Genomic DNA, 18,192 nt, shown 5'->3' with positions numbered 1-18,192 from the left:
TAAAATCAAATATTAATTCTTGACTCTTAGAATTGACTCTCTGTAAACTAGAAGACAATTATCTTAATGATACCAAAATTATGTTCCAGGAATCAACAACACACATTGTACCTGAGTGAAATATAAGACTAGACCTATTTCTGTTAAGTGTAGAAATTAGGGATATCTATCTTTTTTACTATTTTTTAACATTCTTCTGAATGCTCTAGTCAATGCCTTTAAGAAAAGTAAACAAAAATCATACTATTAGAGAAGCAAATTTATTTGCAGATGTTATAATCTAGATATATATATCCAGGAACCCCAGGATAGTTGACTTAAAGGCATATTAAACCAATGGAAAGGTCAGATATCCAGATATGAGATAAATATTTTTTAAAAATCGGGATACACAGGATGGCAATTTGCACTAAGCAGAGTTACAGGCAAGCCAACAATGGTAAACATATCTAGCACTGCAGGCTGGCATAATATTAACACAAAACCTGATGAAGTTTAGGATAACACCACACACACACACACACACACACACACACACACACACACACAACCAGAACAATCTCTTTTATGCATTAGCTTTCCTTTCCTGAGGTTATAGTTGGTAAGAAAGCATGGGGAGAAAAAACAACTCTCTTCAGAATAACAACCTATAAAATACCCAAGAAACACTTAACAAGGAATATCTAAGGCATAGATATATTGAATATAAAAGATGGTTTCAGTAATTTGAGGAATATATTCTTATATGAGGAATTTCAATATCTTAAATATAATAGTCCTCCTCAATAAATTCAATGCAATCCTCATCCAAATCTCAAGAGTCTGGGGTGGGGGCTGTGGAAAAGACAGATGAACAATGCATACTAAAATTTCTCTGGGAGAATAAATTAATTAAAATCACTATGAATATTTTGAAGATGAAGATTAATTATGGGAGACTTACCCTATCCAATATCAAAACGTACTGTATTTTATAAATTAAAGTTATTAAATGGTGTGGTACTGATCCAGGAATCAATAAATAAAGTGAAATCTATAAATTATACATACACACACATAAATGTGTATGTATAAATTAAGTATATGATAAAGATACTGTATTTTCAGTCAGTGGGAGAAGATACAGATTATTCAGTATATGGTGCTGTGTTAATTGAATAGCCCTTTGAAATATGTATGTATAATATAATATGTATGTTCCTATTTCATATCATAATTAAAATAATTATCAGAAATATGAAATGTTTATATATAAAAGGGAAAACACTGAAGTAATGGAAAATAGCAGACAATATAATCTCTGATGGGAAGAAGTTTCATTAGCGTATGTCAAAATCATAAAGAAAAGATTGACAAGTTTGAGTGCATGAAGACACCAAAACAACTAAAATGAAAAGTTGGGAAAATACCTAAGCATGTGTGGCAGAAAAAAATTACTCTTAATGAATAAAGGGCCTTTGCAAACAAATGATGAAAAAGGTAACCAATGTGATAGATAAATGAGCAAAGGACATGAAGAGGTAATTCAAAAAAGAAATGCAAGTGACCAATAAGCATTTGAAGAGACCTCAGACTCAGGAACAATCAAAGAAATGCAAATTCAAGTGAGATAACTTTTATTTCCAGTTTGACTGGCAAAGATGAAAAAGTCACGTTGGTGAGAGTGTGAGGAAACAGACTTTGTTAATGGCAATGTAAACTGGTACAGCTTTGCTGAAGGTTAGTTAGGCAATATATATGGAAATTTTTTAGGGTGTAAGGCCTCGAATTCAGAAATGCCACTTACAGGAGTTAATCTAAGTATCGTGTACAGATGGACAAAAGTGTATATTGCAATATCAGAAACAGCCTAAATTTCATGAGAGGGGATCGGTTAAGTGAACTAAGATATATCCACAGAAGAGAATATGCAGCCATGAAAACTAACAAACATAGATCTATGAAAACATGGCTACTACACATTAAGAGAAAAATCAAGTTGCACTCATAACTTGCTGCTGGGAGAGTGAATTGGTAGGGTAGTTTGGCAACATCTATCAAAAATTTAAATGCAAAAATGCTCTAACTCAAACATACTTTTCTAAATATAATAAAGATGTATATGTGTCTGCTCTTTGAGGCATTTTTAAAATAGATTTTACTTTTTAGAATAGCTTTAGATTTACAGATAAGTTGAGAAGATAGTACAGAGTTTTCATAGACCCCCGTGCCCAGGTTCCCCTTATTATCACCATCTTACATTAATATGGTACATTTGTAAGAATTAATGAACTGATATTGATACATTATTAGTAACAATATTCCATAATATATTCCGATTCCTTAGTTTTTTTCCAGTTTTATTGAAAAATAATTGACCTATTCGCCATGTAAGTTTAAGGTATACAGCATTGTTCTGAGCAGAAAATTCACGGTAGCCATACTCTCAGTTTTGAAGGGGGAAAAGCACTATCGATATCATAAAAATCTAATAGAAACAGTAAGAAAGGGTAATCTGTACATAGATGATGGCAATAGTAAGCAGTAAAGGAGAATAAGACTAAGTTACATCAAATCACATCCTTACTCTGTCAAATAAATAAATAAATAACGTCTTAAAAAAAAAAAGAAAAAAATCAGGTACTTACAACATCCAACCTCATTAGCTGGGGAAGCCCCATGGAGGCAGCTGGGCTGGAGTCCTGACTGAGAGGCCTGGTAGAAGCGGCCTCCCCTCAGGAGAAACTTCCAATGGACCATCCACATAAGGTCCGTATTTATAGGGCAAATGATGGGCGTCTGAAACTAAGCATTTGTTTGCCTACGTGCAGTTTGGAGCAAGCTGCATTTTTATGTTATCATGTCTTTACACTTCAAGGACCCTGGGCTAGGTGTGCTTGCCTCCTGTCCCAGATTCCACTGGGGGGTGGGGCGGGTGGAAGGGAGGGCACAGCCCAGCCTGGAGCCTGGAGCCTGGAGCCTGGAGCCGGAGGGGATGTAAGGCAAGATTTATAGCTCTTGGAGTCTAGGCCAGAAAGGCCAATTCTGACCTGGAGGCCAGCTAATGTCAACTAATCAGGCTCCTGAGGTCACTTATGCAGCACAAGTCTCACAAACAACATTCCTTAACCTGCCTGTGTATGTGCTGGTCAGGGTGGTCAGTTATGCAGGACAAATCACAGAAACTTGTATCCATACCATACAAGCATGATGGTTTGATTTACATATATTGTGAAGGACTACCACAATAGGTTCAGCTAACATCCGTCTTCTCATATCAGTATCTTTTTTTTTAGTTTTTACTTAATGTCCTTTTTTATTCTAGGATTCTATCTAGGATACCCCATTACATGTACTTGTCATGTCTCCTTAGGCTCTTCTTGGCTGTGGCAGTTTCTTAGACTTACCTTATTTTTTATTATCTCAACATTTTCGAGGAGTACTGGTCAAGTATTCATAGAATACCTTTCTGTTGGAGTTTGTCTGATTTTTTTGTGATTAGCTTGGAGTTATGGAGTTTTGGAGGAAGACAACAGAGGTACAGTGTCATTTTGAGCATATCAAGTCTCCACACTATCAACATGATTTATTACTGTTGATGTCAACCTTGATCACCTGGCTAGACAGTGGAGGCATTTTTTTTTTAAGTTGTAAGACATTAAAGTTAACCTAAAATATCTCTATGTAGGGGATAATTGTACATGTGTGCAGTGGTACATCATGCCACATTAAGAGTAAAGAGGTAGGGGTGCCTGGGTGTCTCAGTTGGTTAAGCATCTGACTCTTGGTTTCGGCTCAGGTCATGATCTCAGAGTCATGAGATGGAGCCCTGTGTCGGGCCCCATTGGGAGTCTGCTTAAGACTTTCTCTCCATCTGCCCCTCACCCTGCTCTCTCTCTCTTTCTAAAATAAATAAGTAAATCTTTTTTAAAAAGGAGTAAAGAGGTAGATCTTTATGTGATATTACCAGAAGATATTCAAGATGAATATAAAAAATAAGTTACAAATAGTATGATCTTATGCAAAAAAGAACATATACATAAACATTCATTCAGGGTCCTTGCACCTGCTATTCTCTCCGCCTGGACACAATTCCCCTCCCAGATTTCCCACCATCTGCTTAACTTGCTCCCTCATCCCCTTTAGGTCTCTGTTCAAATGGCAGGACTTTGGGGGCAGGAACAAACAGTAGTTGGGAGCAGTGGATTTTCTGGGAAGCCATGGCAATACTCCTGGGAAGGGATGAATGGTGGCTTCTGGTGGTAGCCATGGAGAGGGAGAAGCAGACTCCCCGCTGAGCAGGGAGCCTGATGTGGGGCTGCATTTCAGGATCATGACCTGAGCCAAAGGCAGACGCTTCACTGACAGAGACACCCAGGTGCCCCTAAAAAAATTTTTTTATAATGACTGTGTACAACTTTTGTGACAGAAAAAAAAGAGTATGTAGGACTTTCCTTTGATTTCATTAATGATATTGTCTTCTTAATGTTGCCTGGATTCAAACATTTTGAGCCTTTTGGCAGATGTTGTGGAATCTGAGAAAGGATTAGCAGATCGTAGATTACCTAGACCCAGGGGACATTTCTGCCAAAAGAAAAAGACTGTGGAACTCCATAAATTTGTACCCTTTAGACATATTACCCTGACTCTGATAGTAGTAAGTTGGTAATAAATGCTCAGAACATATCATGCTCAGAAGACTTGATTGTTATTGACTTCCGAATTGAGGGATCAATAGGAATAATATATGCCTGGAGACAGATGTCTTCATGCTGTCTGATCTCAGAAGAGTAGGCAGCTGTGGAAGCCCCCTTGGGAGTTGGAGGCAGTGGAGGGGCGAGTTTGGAGCAGGAATGGAGCATAGCTGCTTTGTTTAGTTTTGCATGTTGAACTTCTCCTCATCCTTTGTACAAAGGGATTGGGACTAAACTAAATCTGAAAACAACACTAAGACCCATTATTTATCAGAGAAATAGATTTGAATTGGCAGAAGTAAGTTCCTGGTGAATGGAACAGATGTCACGGACACTCTGACCAGTATACAGAAGTCAAATTTGTGGCTATTCAAAGTCCATTCAAATAGAGGGTCAACAAGGGGCCTCCCAGGTGCCAGAGAACTCCCCAAATTGCTGGATTGTATCTACATCAGTGAAATATAGCAAGATGGAGAAAAGCCGATTTATGAGAACTTCTGTGGAGGAGATGACTAAAGGTAGTTGGAAAGCATTCATTCATTTATTTATTAAGTATTCACTGCTTGCTTTCTGTTATGCCTTGCATTGTCCTGGATGCTGGGAATAGGCAGTGAATGAAAAGCCAGAGCTCCTGTTCTTGTAGAGACTACAATCTAGTGGAGGGTATAGACAGTACAGAATAACTATAGAAAATTCCAGGGAGTGATAAGAGTTATGAAGAAGTTAAAGCAGATTAAGGGGACAGTGTGAGGGGAAGAACATTTTGTATAGGGTGGAGAGGAAAGACTTTAAAGGCGACTTTGAGCAGAGATCCGACAGGGTAAGGGAGCAATGGGGAAGAGCATACCACAAAGAAAAAAACAGAATCACAAAGGCCAGGAGGCATTTGAGGAACAAAAAAGAGGTCAGTGTGGCTGGAGTGGAGAAAGACTGGGGAAGGAGATGGGCCAGAACACGTTTATAGGGTCACAGATGTGGATTCTGAGACCTCCAAGGAGACTTGCTTAAGGAGCAACAAATCATCACAAAATTCCTTCTAAGATGTGTAAGTCTGTGTAGTTTATTTTGTGATGGGACTTTTGTTTCGCTGAATGTGTGGGACATACAGATTTGGAGCCTGGGCTGACCCGCAGAGCAGGGAAGCTATGCGTTGTCCTTCTCACCTTCTGGGCTCTTCTTGCACACAACTCTGAGCCTCTCTAAATAAATGGTGAGTCAATACTGAAAGAACAGAGGATGGGAGTAGTTTGAAATTGTGACCCTGCCTTGGTGCCCATTTATTCTTAAAATTGTCTTGTCTGATGACCAGATAAAATGAGAAGGGTCTGAAAACTTAGCAAAGGTAACCCCCTGGCTCAGGCCCCCTTCCACCTACAAAGCCTGCAGTGGCCATTCAAGGCTTTCTCTCCGTGCTGAGTCTCTAGCTCTGACTCTTTTGTCTTCCTGTGCCCCATGTAAGGACTCTCGTGATTACATTGGGCCCACCCAGATAACCCAGGATAATGTCTTTATTTTAAGGTTGGCTGATTAACATATCTAATTCTATCTACAACCTTAATTCCCAAATACATTTTTTATTTCAATATTAATTTTGTTGTACTTATGCTTTTTAACGTAAGCTTCCTCAAACCTGTTTTTGAAAGAGGGCAATGAAAAATGGACCCTAATATACTTAACAAATATTAATTACGGACAGACTGTATGGTGGTAGAGAAGTCATAGAGTTGTCTTGTGGCTTTCCCTGTACCACCACCTCACCATTCAAATAAAAAGAGGGGCTGCGTCAAAAGGTGAGTTGATAACCTTGAACCCATTCTCCTTTTTTCAGAACTGACAATCCATTTTACAATATTGTGTGTTGAAATAAGTGGAGCCTAAGAGCGTTTATTAGAAAAGTGAAAATATTACTAGAATTCTCCATCACTAGAATACATTCTGGAGTAGCAAAAAAAATCATACTAATCTAAATATATTAGAACTGAAGGAGAACCATACATCAGAACATTCACAGAAACCCACAGTATGTCTTTGGTTTCTGTGAGAACAATTTAATGCAAAACAAATAATAAGGCATGGCAAATGTAATTTCTAGAGTGAGGGACTGCTGATATTAAAAAAAATTCAAAAGAAGTAGTGGTATATGTATAGTAATATCTCTGAAAACATAGATGTCACTATATTTGGGTGTTTTTTTTTAATGGTAGCGAGACATATACAATTTAAAAAATATAATTATTTTTATTGCTTTCCCTTTCTGTATTTCCCTTTTTCCTTAGTTCAATTTCCTTTTTCTTTTCTAATTTTTTTGTTTCTTCTATATGTCACTTCTTAAGTTATTGTTGGTTAAACTTTGTTTCTAATTTTATAAATACAACTAGGTTTTACAATAGTATATCTTGAATCACAAGTATATGGAACAAATATTTTAGTTACTCTCGGGTTACCAACTTATTTTCCTCAAGGGAAGATACTGAGAGGATATTAACTTCCTGATCTGATACACCTTGCTTGCACAACAGGTAATTGAGCATCCTCTTCTGTTCAATATCTTTGATCTTGAATTCACTGAGGTCCAGGGACTTTGTGTTTTAATACTGAAACATGGATCAGGGGTGCCTGGGTGTCTCAGTTGGTTAGGCATTGGACTCTTGATTTTGGATCAGGTCACGATCTCAGGGTCATGAGATGAAACCTGCCTCAGGCTCTGTGCTGAGCATGAAGACTGTTCAAGATCCTCCCTCCCACTTCCGCTCCTCCTTCCTCCTCCCCCAACCCTGGCTCTCTCTCTCTCTCTCTCAGATCAATCAGTCAATCAGTCAATCATGGATCAGGTATGACAGTTAGGATACCACTACTAATTATAACATGATTATTTTAACAACTTTATTGAGGTATAATTGACACATAATAAAATGAATATTAAAAACTTACATCTGAATTTTACTTTTTTTTTAAAAAGATTTTATTCATTTATTTGATAGAGAGAGAGAGCACAAGCAGGGGGAGTGGCAGGCAGAGGGAGAGGGAGAAGCAGGCTCCCTGCTGAGCAAGGAGCCTGATTCGGGACTCCGATGTGGATCTTGATGCGGGTCTCAATCCCAGGACCCTGGGATCATGACCTTAGCCAAAGGCAGACACCTAACTGACTGAACCACCCAGACATCCCTGAATTTTACTTTTTTCTTTTCACTTTGAGTATTTGGAGAGAAATACTTCTCTCAAGGTAGAACATAAACAAATTTGTAACAAATATTTTTGATGATACCTTTGGTGGATATGGCAACACTGTTAGTTGCCCATGCAGCCTTCCTTGTTAAGAACCCTGATTTTTTTCAGATTATCAGGTGGCAATGTATACAAGGAAGGTGGGATCCTTCTGAGTCCCAAAACATAAATTATGATTTTTCCAATCCCATTCGTCTTTGCTTTTGTGTAGGGAGGTGATTCAGTTCTGGTCAATGAGCTATGAGTCAAAGTCTGCAGGGCACTTCTGAGAAAATGTTTTTCTCCTTGTCAGCTATCTTGGGACTATAAGGGACCAAGCCAAACCACTGAGGATGCAGAGTGGAAAGATGAAAGAATTGAGGTCTTTAATGATCTTGCTGAGTTGCAAATTGACTGACTCTGTTTCAGGCCTACCTCTGAATTTCTTATGAAGTGATGTTATAGCCTTATCAAAACTACTATATTGCATAACTCTAGGGAGAACCATTCACTTCGTACAACATGGCAGTCCTGGATCTTACTGTTTAAGCCACTTTTAGATAGATATTCTATAGTTGCAGCCAAAAGCATCCTACTTCATAAAATGTGGCAGATGGTGTTCCAATATTAAGAAACTTTCTCTGTGTACCAGTTTATACCTTGTAAGACTATTACTGCAAAGTTTTAAATTATAAGTAACAGAAGCCACATCTCAGATCTAAATAATAAAAGGAACTCATTGGCTCATGTAAATGAGAAGTTCAGAGGTAGGGCAGGCTTCAGGGGGTTTGGGACTTCTTGAGGTCATCAGTAATCTGGCTCTTTTCTAGCCTGATGTTCTCAACTCTGTTCTCCCCATGTTTTGGCTTCTTCAGGCTGTCTTCATGGTGCAAAATTTTACAGTTATTTCAGACCTAACCCCACCCTTCAAACTCTGATTGAGCCATTGGCTTAGCTTAAGTCACATGCTCCATCTTAGGAGCTGAGGATGGAATCAAATTTCTAAGAAGTCCCTAAATCGAAACTGGAGGTTGGCAAAGAGAGATGAAATGCTGGGACCTAAGCATGAAGTATCAACTCCATGGACTTGGAATTATAATGCAAAGGGACTTTTAAAAATGTGTTTAAAATTTACTGATACTCTCAGGATGTCTGGGTGGCTCCGTCGGTTAAGCATCTGCCTTTGGCTGAGGTCATGATCCCAGGGTCCTGGGATTGAATCCCACATTGGGCTCCTTGCTTGGCGGGGAGCCTGCTTCTCCCTCTGCCTGCTTCTCCATCTGCTTATGCTCTCTCTCTCTCACAATTAAATAAATAAAATCTTTAAAAATAAATAAATAAAATGTACTGATACTCTCAAAAGAATGTTAGATGGAGATAATCAATGACCTTAGGCATGGGTTACCAATAAAGCACGAGATTTGGTGAACTAAGTATAGATCTGACTGTCTGTAAACCTCTGCGAAGTCCTAGTTTGAACATTTGTGAGATAGGACTTCTGTTTATTTCTAGAACTAGATGTCAAGGCAATCAATAGTGATTTAAAGCAGCTGCTTCGGGAGAAATGTCAAACTCTTTGCTCTTTAAAAATGTTAATGGAAAATTTAAAAACCTGTGAACTCTTTTCAACACCTTCAGTTTTCTGAAATCCAAAATTACTAGTGTTAAAAAACAAAATTCAACTGAGTGAATCTAAAGATCAAACTGACTTTACTCAACAATTCATGAATCAGGCAGCATCCCAACTAGCAAATAGAAATGAACTCTGAAGAACTACAAAATGGGAGACTTTTTATAAGGCAGAAGGGGGCAGGAACAGGAAAAGAGTGGATTACCTCATCTTTTTCTTGGGGGAAGAATGGGTCTATCAGGTGGATTACCATATTAGGGCTGAGCAGGAAATTCCAGATTTACTGGTTTAAGATTACATTCCTGGGAGAGGTTGAAATTAAGTGTTCAGTCTTGGTTTGCTGATGTGGGGCTTAGCACAAGTAACTCCATTTTGGACCTGTTGTCTCCTTTTTTTTTTTTTAACACTAGTATAAAAAAAGAATGCAATTCAGTCAAATCCACAGACACTTACTGACACAGCTGCCATTTGCACCAGAAAATTAAGCAAAATTGGCAGGATACACAACTAGCTATTTGCAGAGACACTTGAAATCCACAGCCTATGTTTGCATGGATTCTTGGCACAAGATGCTCAGTGGCAAACCATGGTCATCTGAGAGCCTGAATTAGGTACTCATCACCCTGTAAACAATAAATCTATTTCACACCTGCTTTTGAAACCTGGAAATACTGCCGACTTATTTTCCCAGACGGATTTGGTGAAAATTCCAGCATATTGTACAAAATTATAGATCGGAGTAAATCCAGTTCTCAAATTCATTGGCCATCTGGAATCATAAAAAATGTGATATCTATTTCAGAAAGGACCCTGATGCCCTCAGAGGGCCTTATCATTTTGACCAGAGCAGTACAGACTGGGAACAGAGAAGCAGGGGTCCCAGGATTGGCTGGCCCAAGATTTTCCCTTTAGAAACCATTCCCGGGTAGGTGACGCTATCCACGCCCAAAGCTATAACAAATTTGCTACTTTCTCTCAGAAAAAGCGTTCTACAAGCTAATTGCTTTTATTATGGAAATGTATTCCCTGACTGAACTGGAAGGGTGATTTTGAAAATTCAATGTGGTGCAATGTGTATATAAATAAGCTGCTCAGGAGAGGGAGGAAAGAGGTAGCCAATGATAATTCTTTCCTAATGCTCTGAGATTGTCTGTGGTTTAAGCAATTAACCTTTTATTTTTTTTCTTCAGTTTTTAGAAAAGACAATTTGGGCACTTTAAATAACCATAGCAGCGCTAGGTTCACATTGTAAGTAGGAAGTGCAAGTGATGGAAAACATCGATATCTCCCTGACCATAGACTTCATCTTTCCTCTTTCCTCTTTCAGGAACTAAAAGGGCCATATAGAGTAGTGGTTAAGGGCTCGGGTCTAGACCAGATTGCCTGAATCCTGGCTCTGCCATTTGTTACCTGGACAACAGGTAACAATTTATCCAATTTGTGGATAAATTACAAACTCTCTGTGCCTAGGCTTCTTTGTCTATGAAATGGAGATAATAATTCCCTGTGCCATAGGGTTGTTAGAGGTTTTAATTAATTAATACATGTAGAGTATTTTAAAGCGGTTAGCACTATGTAAACATTAGCAGTAATTATTTGATACATTTAATTTTCAGATACATTGACCCAAGGAAGCTTTATTGGAATCCCAAGATAACTAAATCATTATGTACTTTCATACTATATTTTTGCAGACATTTGCTTTGAAAAGTCACTTAACCATCTCAATAGAAGATGAATAACTCTATAGTTAAATGTAATTTAGTAGACCATCTTAGTATTGTATTCTATACAATACTCCCAAATGTATATTATTTGAAGGGTCTATAACTTATTTAACAAATATTTGTGGTGCACCTACCTTGTGTAAGGCATTGTCCTAGAATGGAGTTGATGGTACGTGTGTGTGTGTGTGTGAGGGCATGCATGCGAAATCCTGTCTTATGTGGAACTTACGTCCTTTCAGGAGGACACAGACAGTAAGTAAGCAAATAGGTGATTTGTGAGTTCTATGAAAAAATATAAAGCAAAGTCAGGATAGAGAGTGATGGAGAGAGGGCTTTTATAGGGAAGGCCTCTCTGATAAGCTTACACTTGAGAAATTAGCTGAAGAGGTGAGGGAATGAGCCCTGTGAATATTTGAGAAAAAGGTTGTCTGGGAAGAGGGTACGACAAAGTGCAAAGGCCCTGAAGTGGGAGAAGGCTTGGTATATTTAAGGAGTGGCCATGTGGAATTGAAACCTGCATGTCTGTCTCTATACTGCCTTCCATATACCCACATTATTTCCTGCATTCTCCTTCATAAACTCTCTGCTTCAGACAGGAAGATTATGTGAGAAAAAGAAAAAGATCACCACAGTGAAATATAAGTAATACAACTTTACGTTTGTTAGGTTGACTTAACACACAGATTCCAAAGAATCGGTGTGGACAACAAAATTGACTTTCCCATTTCAAAAGCAGCTCAGACTAGGAAGCAAAAAATATTCAACTAAGAGCAGCAACCAGGACATTCTGGAATGCCTCTTAGCCTGGAAAGACCCTCAGCCTAGGGTTTTTGTGTAACATTTTGCACGCCTAGGTCTTTTTCTGGGGAGAGTGCGGGGTCCCTGAAGGGTCTCTGAACCCAATAAAAGTTAAGAATCACCACTTCAGCAAACAGTATTTTAGAAACCAGAAATATTCTTAGTTTTATTTAAAAAAAACTCAAATGAGCAAAAATGTACCAGAGAAATAAACATATTTTTGATTGCCTTATGTTGTTGAAAAGGGGAGTGTTAGGAAACCAATTGCTTTTTTTTTTTTAAAGGTTTTGTGGATATGGCATCATTTAGAAAATAATTACTGATTTGTTGAATTAAAGCTGAGACGTTAAGTCTGGAAGAGCTTATTTTGAGGGCAAATTGTAAAGAGTAGCAGCCAACTTTGTAGAAAAGCAACCTCCTGGCTAGAGGAATATTCTGAAGAACATTCACAACTGAGTATTACAAGTTTTCTATTTCTGAGGCGGTGCCAAAATTTCTGGGTAAACAGAATCTAAATCAGTTGTTATAAACTAAGAAAGTGTGTTATTCTGGGTCCTCTGAGAACCAGCCACCAAAATGAGATTAGATGTGAAAGGATTTTATTAAGGGAAACCTCTGAGTGAGAGAAAATGGGGAGGAAGGCAGATAAGCTGGGAGTGCCATCAAATTCCAAGGCAAGTGAAGGAGATCGAGAAGGAAGGTTAGGTGGAAGTGTCCTAGGTCTCCTGCAGCCTGAAGTTCAGCAAGGCTGTCAGGGAGTCCTAGAGCCAAAGTCATGTGCTAGAGAAGTCCCACGTCTCCCAGGACTGGGCCTGTCTTGGTCCTTACTGGCTCTGGAGCACTCAGTCCTTGGCTGGGCATAGCTTGTGGGAGGCCCGGCCTCAGCCCAAACTCTGCAATGGATTTCAGTGCAGGGTCATCAATTATGCTATAGTTGATATTGGAGGTGTGCATTCTCTGGGCCACAGAGAGGGTATCTGCATCACCTGGGGGAGTTGTATCTCTGCAGCTTCCACCAGCTTCAACCCTGGCCCCTCCACCCCAACTCAAGAGGTCGTTAGCAGCCATGGGGTCCTGCCGCTTGGGAGAGAAGTGCTGGCCAGGCCGCCAGAAACTGGTGGGGTGTGTCATGTCCCTTGTGTTCTGAGGGGGTAGAAGGGGTTGAGACCGTGGGAAATAGAAAAAATATCTTGTTTGATGTTTATTTTATGAATTATTGGAAATGATCTTTTATAACTGGCTTCCTAAGGATCAGTTACAAAGTTACTGAGTAGCCATACATTGCTCTGTCTGCATCTCTGATTTGTTCTAAAAAGTCAGAAGACAGTTGTTTAGTAAACAATTTCCATGGGCATAAGGACAGAGCCCGGTTCCTGTGGTCTCAAGAACATTTCAACAAAAGATGAGTTTAAATACCCACTGGTGAAGGGTAGCTCAGTGAAGATTACGCTGTGGTTAGCTACATCACAGGAGTTTCAGCAATACATCTGACCCCGCCCACACCTCAGTCATGCTCCCTCTGCACACATTCTGCTCTTCCTCCTCGCTGAACACTCTACTCTCAGGCTGTGTCCTACCTACTACAGCATATAAGGATCTCTTTTTACACAATGTGATCTGACCTAGAGTATAGAATTTGCTTATAAATAGGCCTCTCCCTCTGAACATGAATACTCCAGTGCTGAAAATCAGGTATTATATGAACAGACACTAACCAGGTCCTATTTGTCATTATTTTAAACGGAAAAAGTGTAATGGATATTGGTGAATGTTAAGCGTATCCTAAAATGCAACATAACACAGTGAAAAATCTAAAAGAAATAAATAAAATGCTCATGTTGGGATGTAAATTGCTCAAATCATCACTTTCTGATCACCAAAAAAATTTGTGCAATTAACTAATGATTGCTCTATATGCAGTAATATGTGCAGTTTACATGTCCTATGCAGCCGTGATGGTTAATTTTATGTGTCAATTTGACTGGCTGAAGGGATGCCCAGATAACAGGTAAAACATTTTTTGGGGGTGTGTCTGCGAGGATGTTTCTGGAAGAAATTAGCATTTGATTTGGTAGACTGAGGAAAGAGACTGCTCTTACCAATGTGGGTGGGCATCATCCAATCTGTTGAGGGCCAGAAAAGAACAAAAAGGTAGAGAAAGGATGAATTCTCTCTGGAACATCCATTTTCTCCTGCCCTTGACATCGAAGCTCCTGGTTCTCAAGCCTTTGGCCTCAAACCGAATCACACTGGCAGCTTTCCCAGCTCTCTTGGCTCTCCAGCTTGCAGGTGGCAGACTGTGGGACTTCTTGGCCTCCGTAACCACGTGAGCCAATTACTACAAGAAATCTCCTCCTATATACCCGCTTATATTGGTTCTACTTATTCTGTTTCTTTGGAGAATCCTGACTAATAGATTAGCAGACACTGTCTGTGACCCTGGCCTTTTCTGTGATGATCTGATTTCTAGCTGCCCGCACCTGAGAATCTTTGCCTGAGGGTTTCCAGTCCACAGGATAAGGACTTTGTTATAGGGTAGAACTGTTTTCCAATTAATGCCCTCTGGGGGCAGTTCTCACCGAATGACTGATGAGAGTAGGCGGATAAAGGCTGCGGCTCCCTTACCTCTCACGTGGAATAACAGCGAGGCATGTATTTATACTGACTTCTTTATTGGTGTTTCCCAGATTATTAACCAAATAGGTATTTGCACCCAAATACTTGTGTCAGGTTTCTGTTGTTGACGGACCTAACCCAAGACTTCTTACCATGAACTTTATGCACTATAGATGACTGTGATGTTTTAATCTATTTCTTAGCCCCAAAAGTATCCCAGATGGACATCCCCTTCATTGAGACTCAGCACACTTTTCAAAATATCTATGATTCTGACATCGTACCACTTTTATTTAGAATATAAACCATTACTTTCCTCCTACATAATTTTGTTTAAAATTGAGGATGGAAATATAAATTTTTCCTATACAAACATTGCTGGAAAACAGTATTTCAGGAGATGTGACATAGGTGGAACTTAAGTGTTAAAAATCAAGAAGTATCAATATGTGGAAAAACCCAAAATCTCCATTAACTGATGAGTGGATAAACAAAATGGTGTAGGTACAAACAATAGAATATTATACAGCCATAAATAGGAATGAAGTTCTGATACATGTTACAACATGGATGAACCTTGAAAATGTGCTAAGTGAAAGGTGCCACTCACAAAGGGCCACTAACTGTATGACTCCGATTACATGGGATCTCCTGAATAGGCAAATAAAGAGACAGAAAACAGATTAGCAGTTGACAGGGGCTGGAGGAAGGGCAAATGAGAGTGGCTGCTGATGTGTTCAGACTTTCTTTTGGGAGTGAGAAAAGCGTTCTGGAATTAGAGGGTGGTGATGGTTGCACAACTTTGTAAATATGCTGAAAACCACTGAAATCAAGAAGCATCCTACCGGGAAAATGTTAATTGGGGAGATGTTTTGTGGGATAGACTTATACTGCCCTGCACTGATCTCTAATTATTTTCTAGTTGAGTAGGTACTAGATTTAGTTTATGAAACTTCCCAGATTTTCTTGAAGATGGCTTTTTGCTCAACGCCGCTGATAATCCCTGGGAAGATTGCCTGACACGAACCACATTCTCATGGGCCGCAGAGAGGAGATTATGATCATTATTGGAGGAAGGCTCTCAAGGAGCTTACCTTGGAAGTTGTGTTGTCATGGCATTTTACTAGTCGGCAGTTGGGCTCTCTGCAATGGTTGTTACTAGTCCCCCATGCTCACAGCACAACTCATTAGCACCTCACCTCACGCCTCAGCCCCCTCCCTGGGGCCTCATTGTCACTCCTGAGGCACCACGGGCTGCAAGATTGTTTAGTACGCATGACATGCACTGGTCTGACCAGTGATGAGGCTCCAGGTATGCAGGCAAGAGTGTCCTGGTTTTTTCTCTGATTCTTGCTGACTCCCTCTTGGTCTTCACCTCACTCAGAGGAAGCCCCCTTGGCCAACATGGGCTTTGGCAAGTCTAACAGCTGCCCAGAGGGCTGAGTAACAGCTGGGGAGTATGGGGGAGTTAGTGCCCCTTCGGATAAAATTTGACCAATAAAAGAGTAGATGTGAAGAAGCAGGCAAATAAATACTTCTCCCCCCAGCCCCACCATGAACTGTTCTGAGATGCAATGTTTCTGTGTAGTTTCTTGAGAGATGAATGTCACGGGGTGAGCACCCAGCTGTGTTTTCTGGTGTAGTTGTGGCCAGCAATAATGTACCCCCTTGTATATCTTGCCCTCTTTTCTGGATTCATTTCCCTTTCCCCTTCACTTTACTTCTTGGTATTGCACCCCCACAAATGAAGAGATCGCATATTAGTGTTGCCTCGGGCTCTGTTTTCTTGGGGACCTGGGCTAAGATAGTATATCATTTTTTCTCACAAAAAAGTGTAACCTGTCCAGAGCAGAGATTAGCACACACTAGGGGCAAAGTGGAGGAAATGTTGGTGCCTAGCGTGGTATGCTATCAAGACATAATAAATTGATTTGGACAAATGAGATTATCTAACTCACTTCCTTGCCATTAGACAAAGCTACCACTTCCTTTTATGTGGTATGCAAATTTATATTTTGTAAAGAAAATAAAACTATACCACCGTCTGTTTACCAATTTAAAATATCCTATTGCAAATCATCATTTTCACCTATGTGTACCACAAGTGATAAGCATAATGTATTGAAATAAAACTAAATACACTGGCAAACGCAAACATTCAACTAAATGACTTTTGTCCTTAAAAATATTTACTGGTGGAGATTAATCACTTCAAAATTTGTACAATTATTCTAAAGTTTGGAAACTAGTAGCCTACATTTGGTGTATGGGCACTTCACATAAACTATTCTATATAGCTTGCCCTTCTCAATTAGCACCTTTGTTTGCTAATGAGTTATACTGTACAGTGTATTGGGAATGGTAGGAAAAATAGCTGGAGAAATGTACCCTGAGTGCATTGGAGATTCTGGTGTGCATGAAGGAATAAAAAGCTTGCTTGTCCACTCTAAGCACGATATAAAAGGCACAGATTATTAAAAAAAAGAATTGATTTTATAAAAATAAAATATAAGCAACAAAACCAGAAACAAAGCTCCTTATATTTCAAAGCATCATAGACAATGGAAAGGTAAATGATAAGATGGGAAAAATATTTACAGCTTGAATAATAGCCTTAGGATAAAAAAAAAACTTTTACACTTCAAAAGAAAAAAGACAAATATCCTAGTAGAAAAATGGACAAAGGACACTCATTTTGTAAAAATGTTCTTGCAAAGAATTTCCCTGTGTCATAATGAAAGTATGATCTTAAGAAGAAGAGCAATGTAAACAAAACAACCCTGAATGGCCTTTAACATTTGGTCTGTTAGTAAAATCAATTTTTAACTATCCATGGGTGAGTTCTTTTTTTTTTTAGAAATTCTTTTTTTTTTAAAGATTTTATTTATTTATTTGAGAGAGAGAGAATGAAAGAGAGCATGAGAGGGAAGAGGGTCAGAGGAGAAACAGACCCCCCGCTGAGCAGGGAGCCTGATGTGGGACTCGATCCTGGGACTCCAGGATCATGACCTGAGCCGAAGGCAGTCGCTTAACCAACTGAGACACCCAGGCGCCCGGTGAGCTGTTCTTTGACTTTTCTTTTTTATTGCTATCCAGGATTCAAAGGCACAGAGATTAGTTTCACTTATTACCAGCAAGAGTAGACAGAATTTGAGTGGGGCTGAAATAATGATTTTAGAATAACTACCTTCATTCATTCATGAGCAAATATTTATAGTGCTTACTATGCCAGGCATTGTGTTAGGTGCTGCAGGTACACTGGAGAGCAAAACAGAAATGGTTCCTGCTCTCATGGAGCATATAAACAATAGTGAGACTCAGGGTGGGGAGCAGGCATTAACTTCATAAAATCACACAAAATATATATGTACAACTTTGATGAGCACTCTGAAGTAAAGTACAGGTTGCCATGACAGAGAGAAAAGGGACCTCATTTCGATTGTTGAGTCAGGAAGAGCTCTTGAGGGAGTGATATAGAGCTGAGATCTGAGGGATGATAGGTAACTAGGAAGTGTGGATGGAAGAGTGGGCTTGGGAAAAGTGA

The sequence above is a fragment of the Eumetopias jubatus genome, unplaced genomic scaffold (assembly GCF_037043125.1).
Source record: "Eumetopias jubatus isolate StellerSeaLion01/CBP00866 unplaced genomic scaffold, mEumJub1_p1.0 scaffold_1, whole genome shotgun sequence".
NCBI lineage: Eukaryota > Metazoa > Chordata > Mammalia > Carnivora > Otariidae > Eumetopias > Eumetopias jubatus.
Note: the sequence above shows the minus strand (reverse complement) of the source record.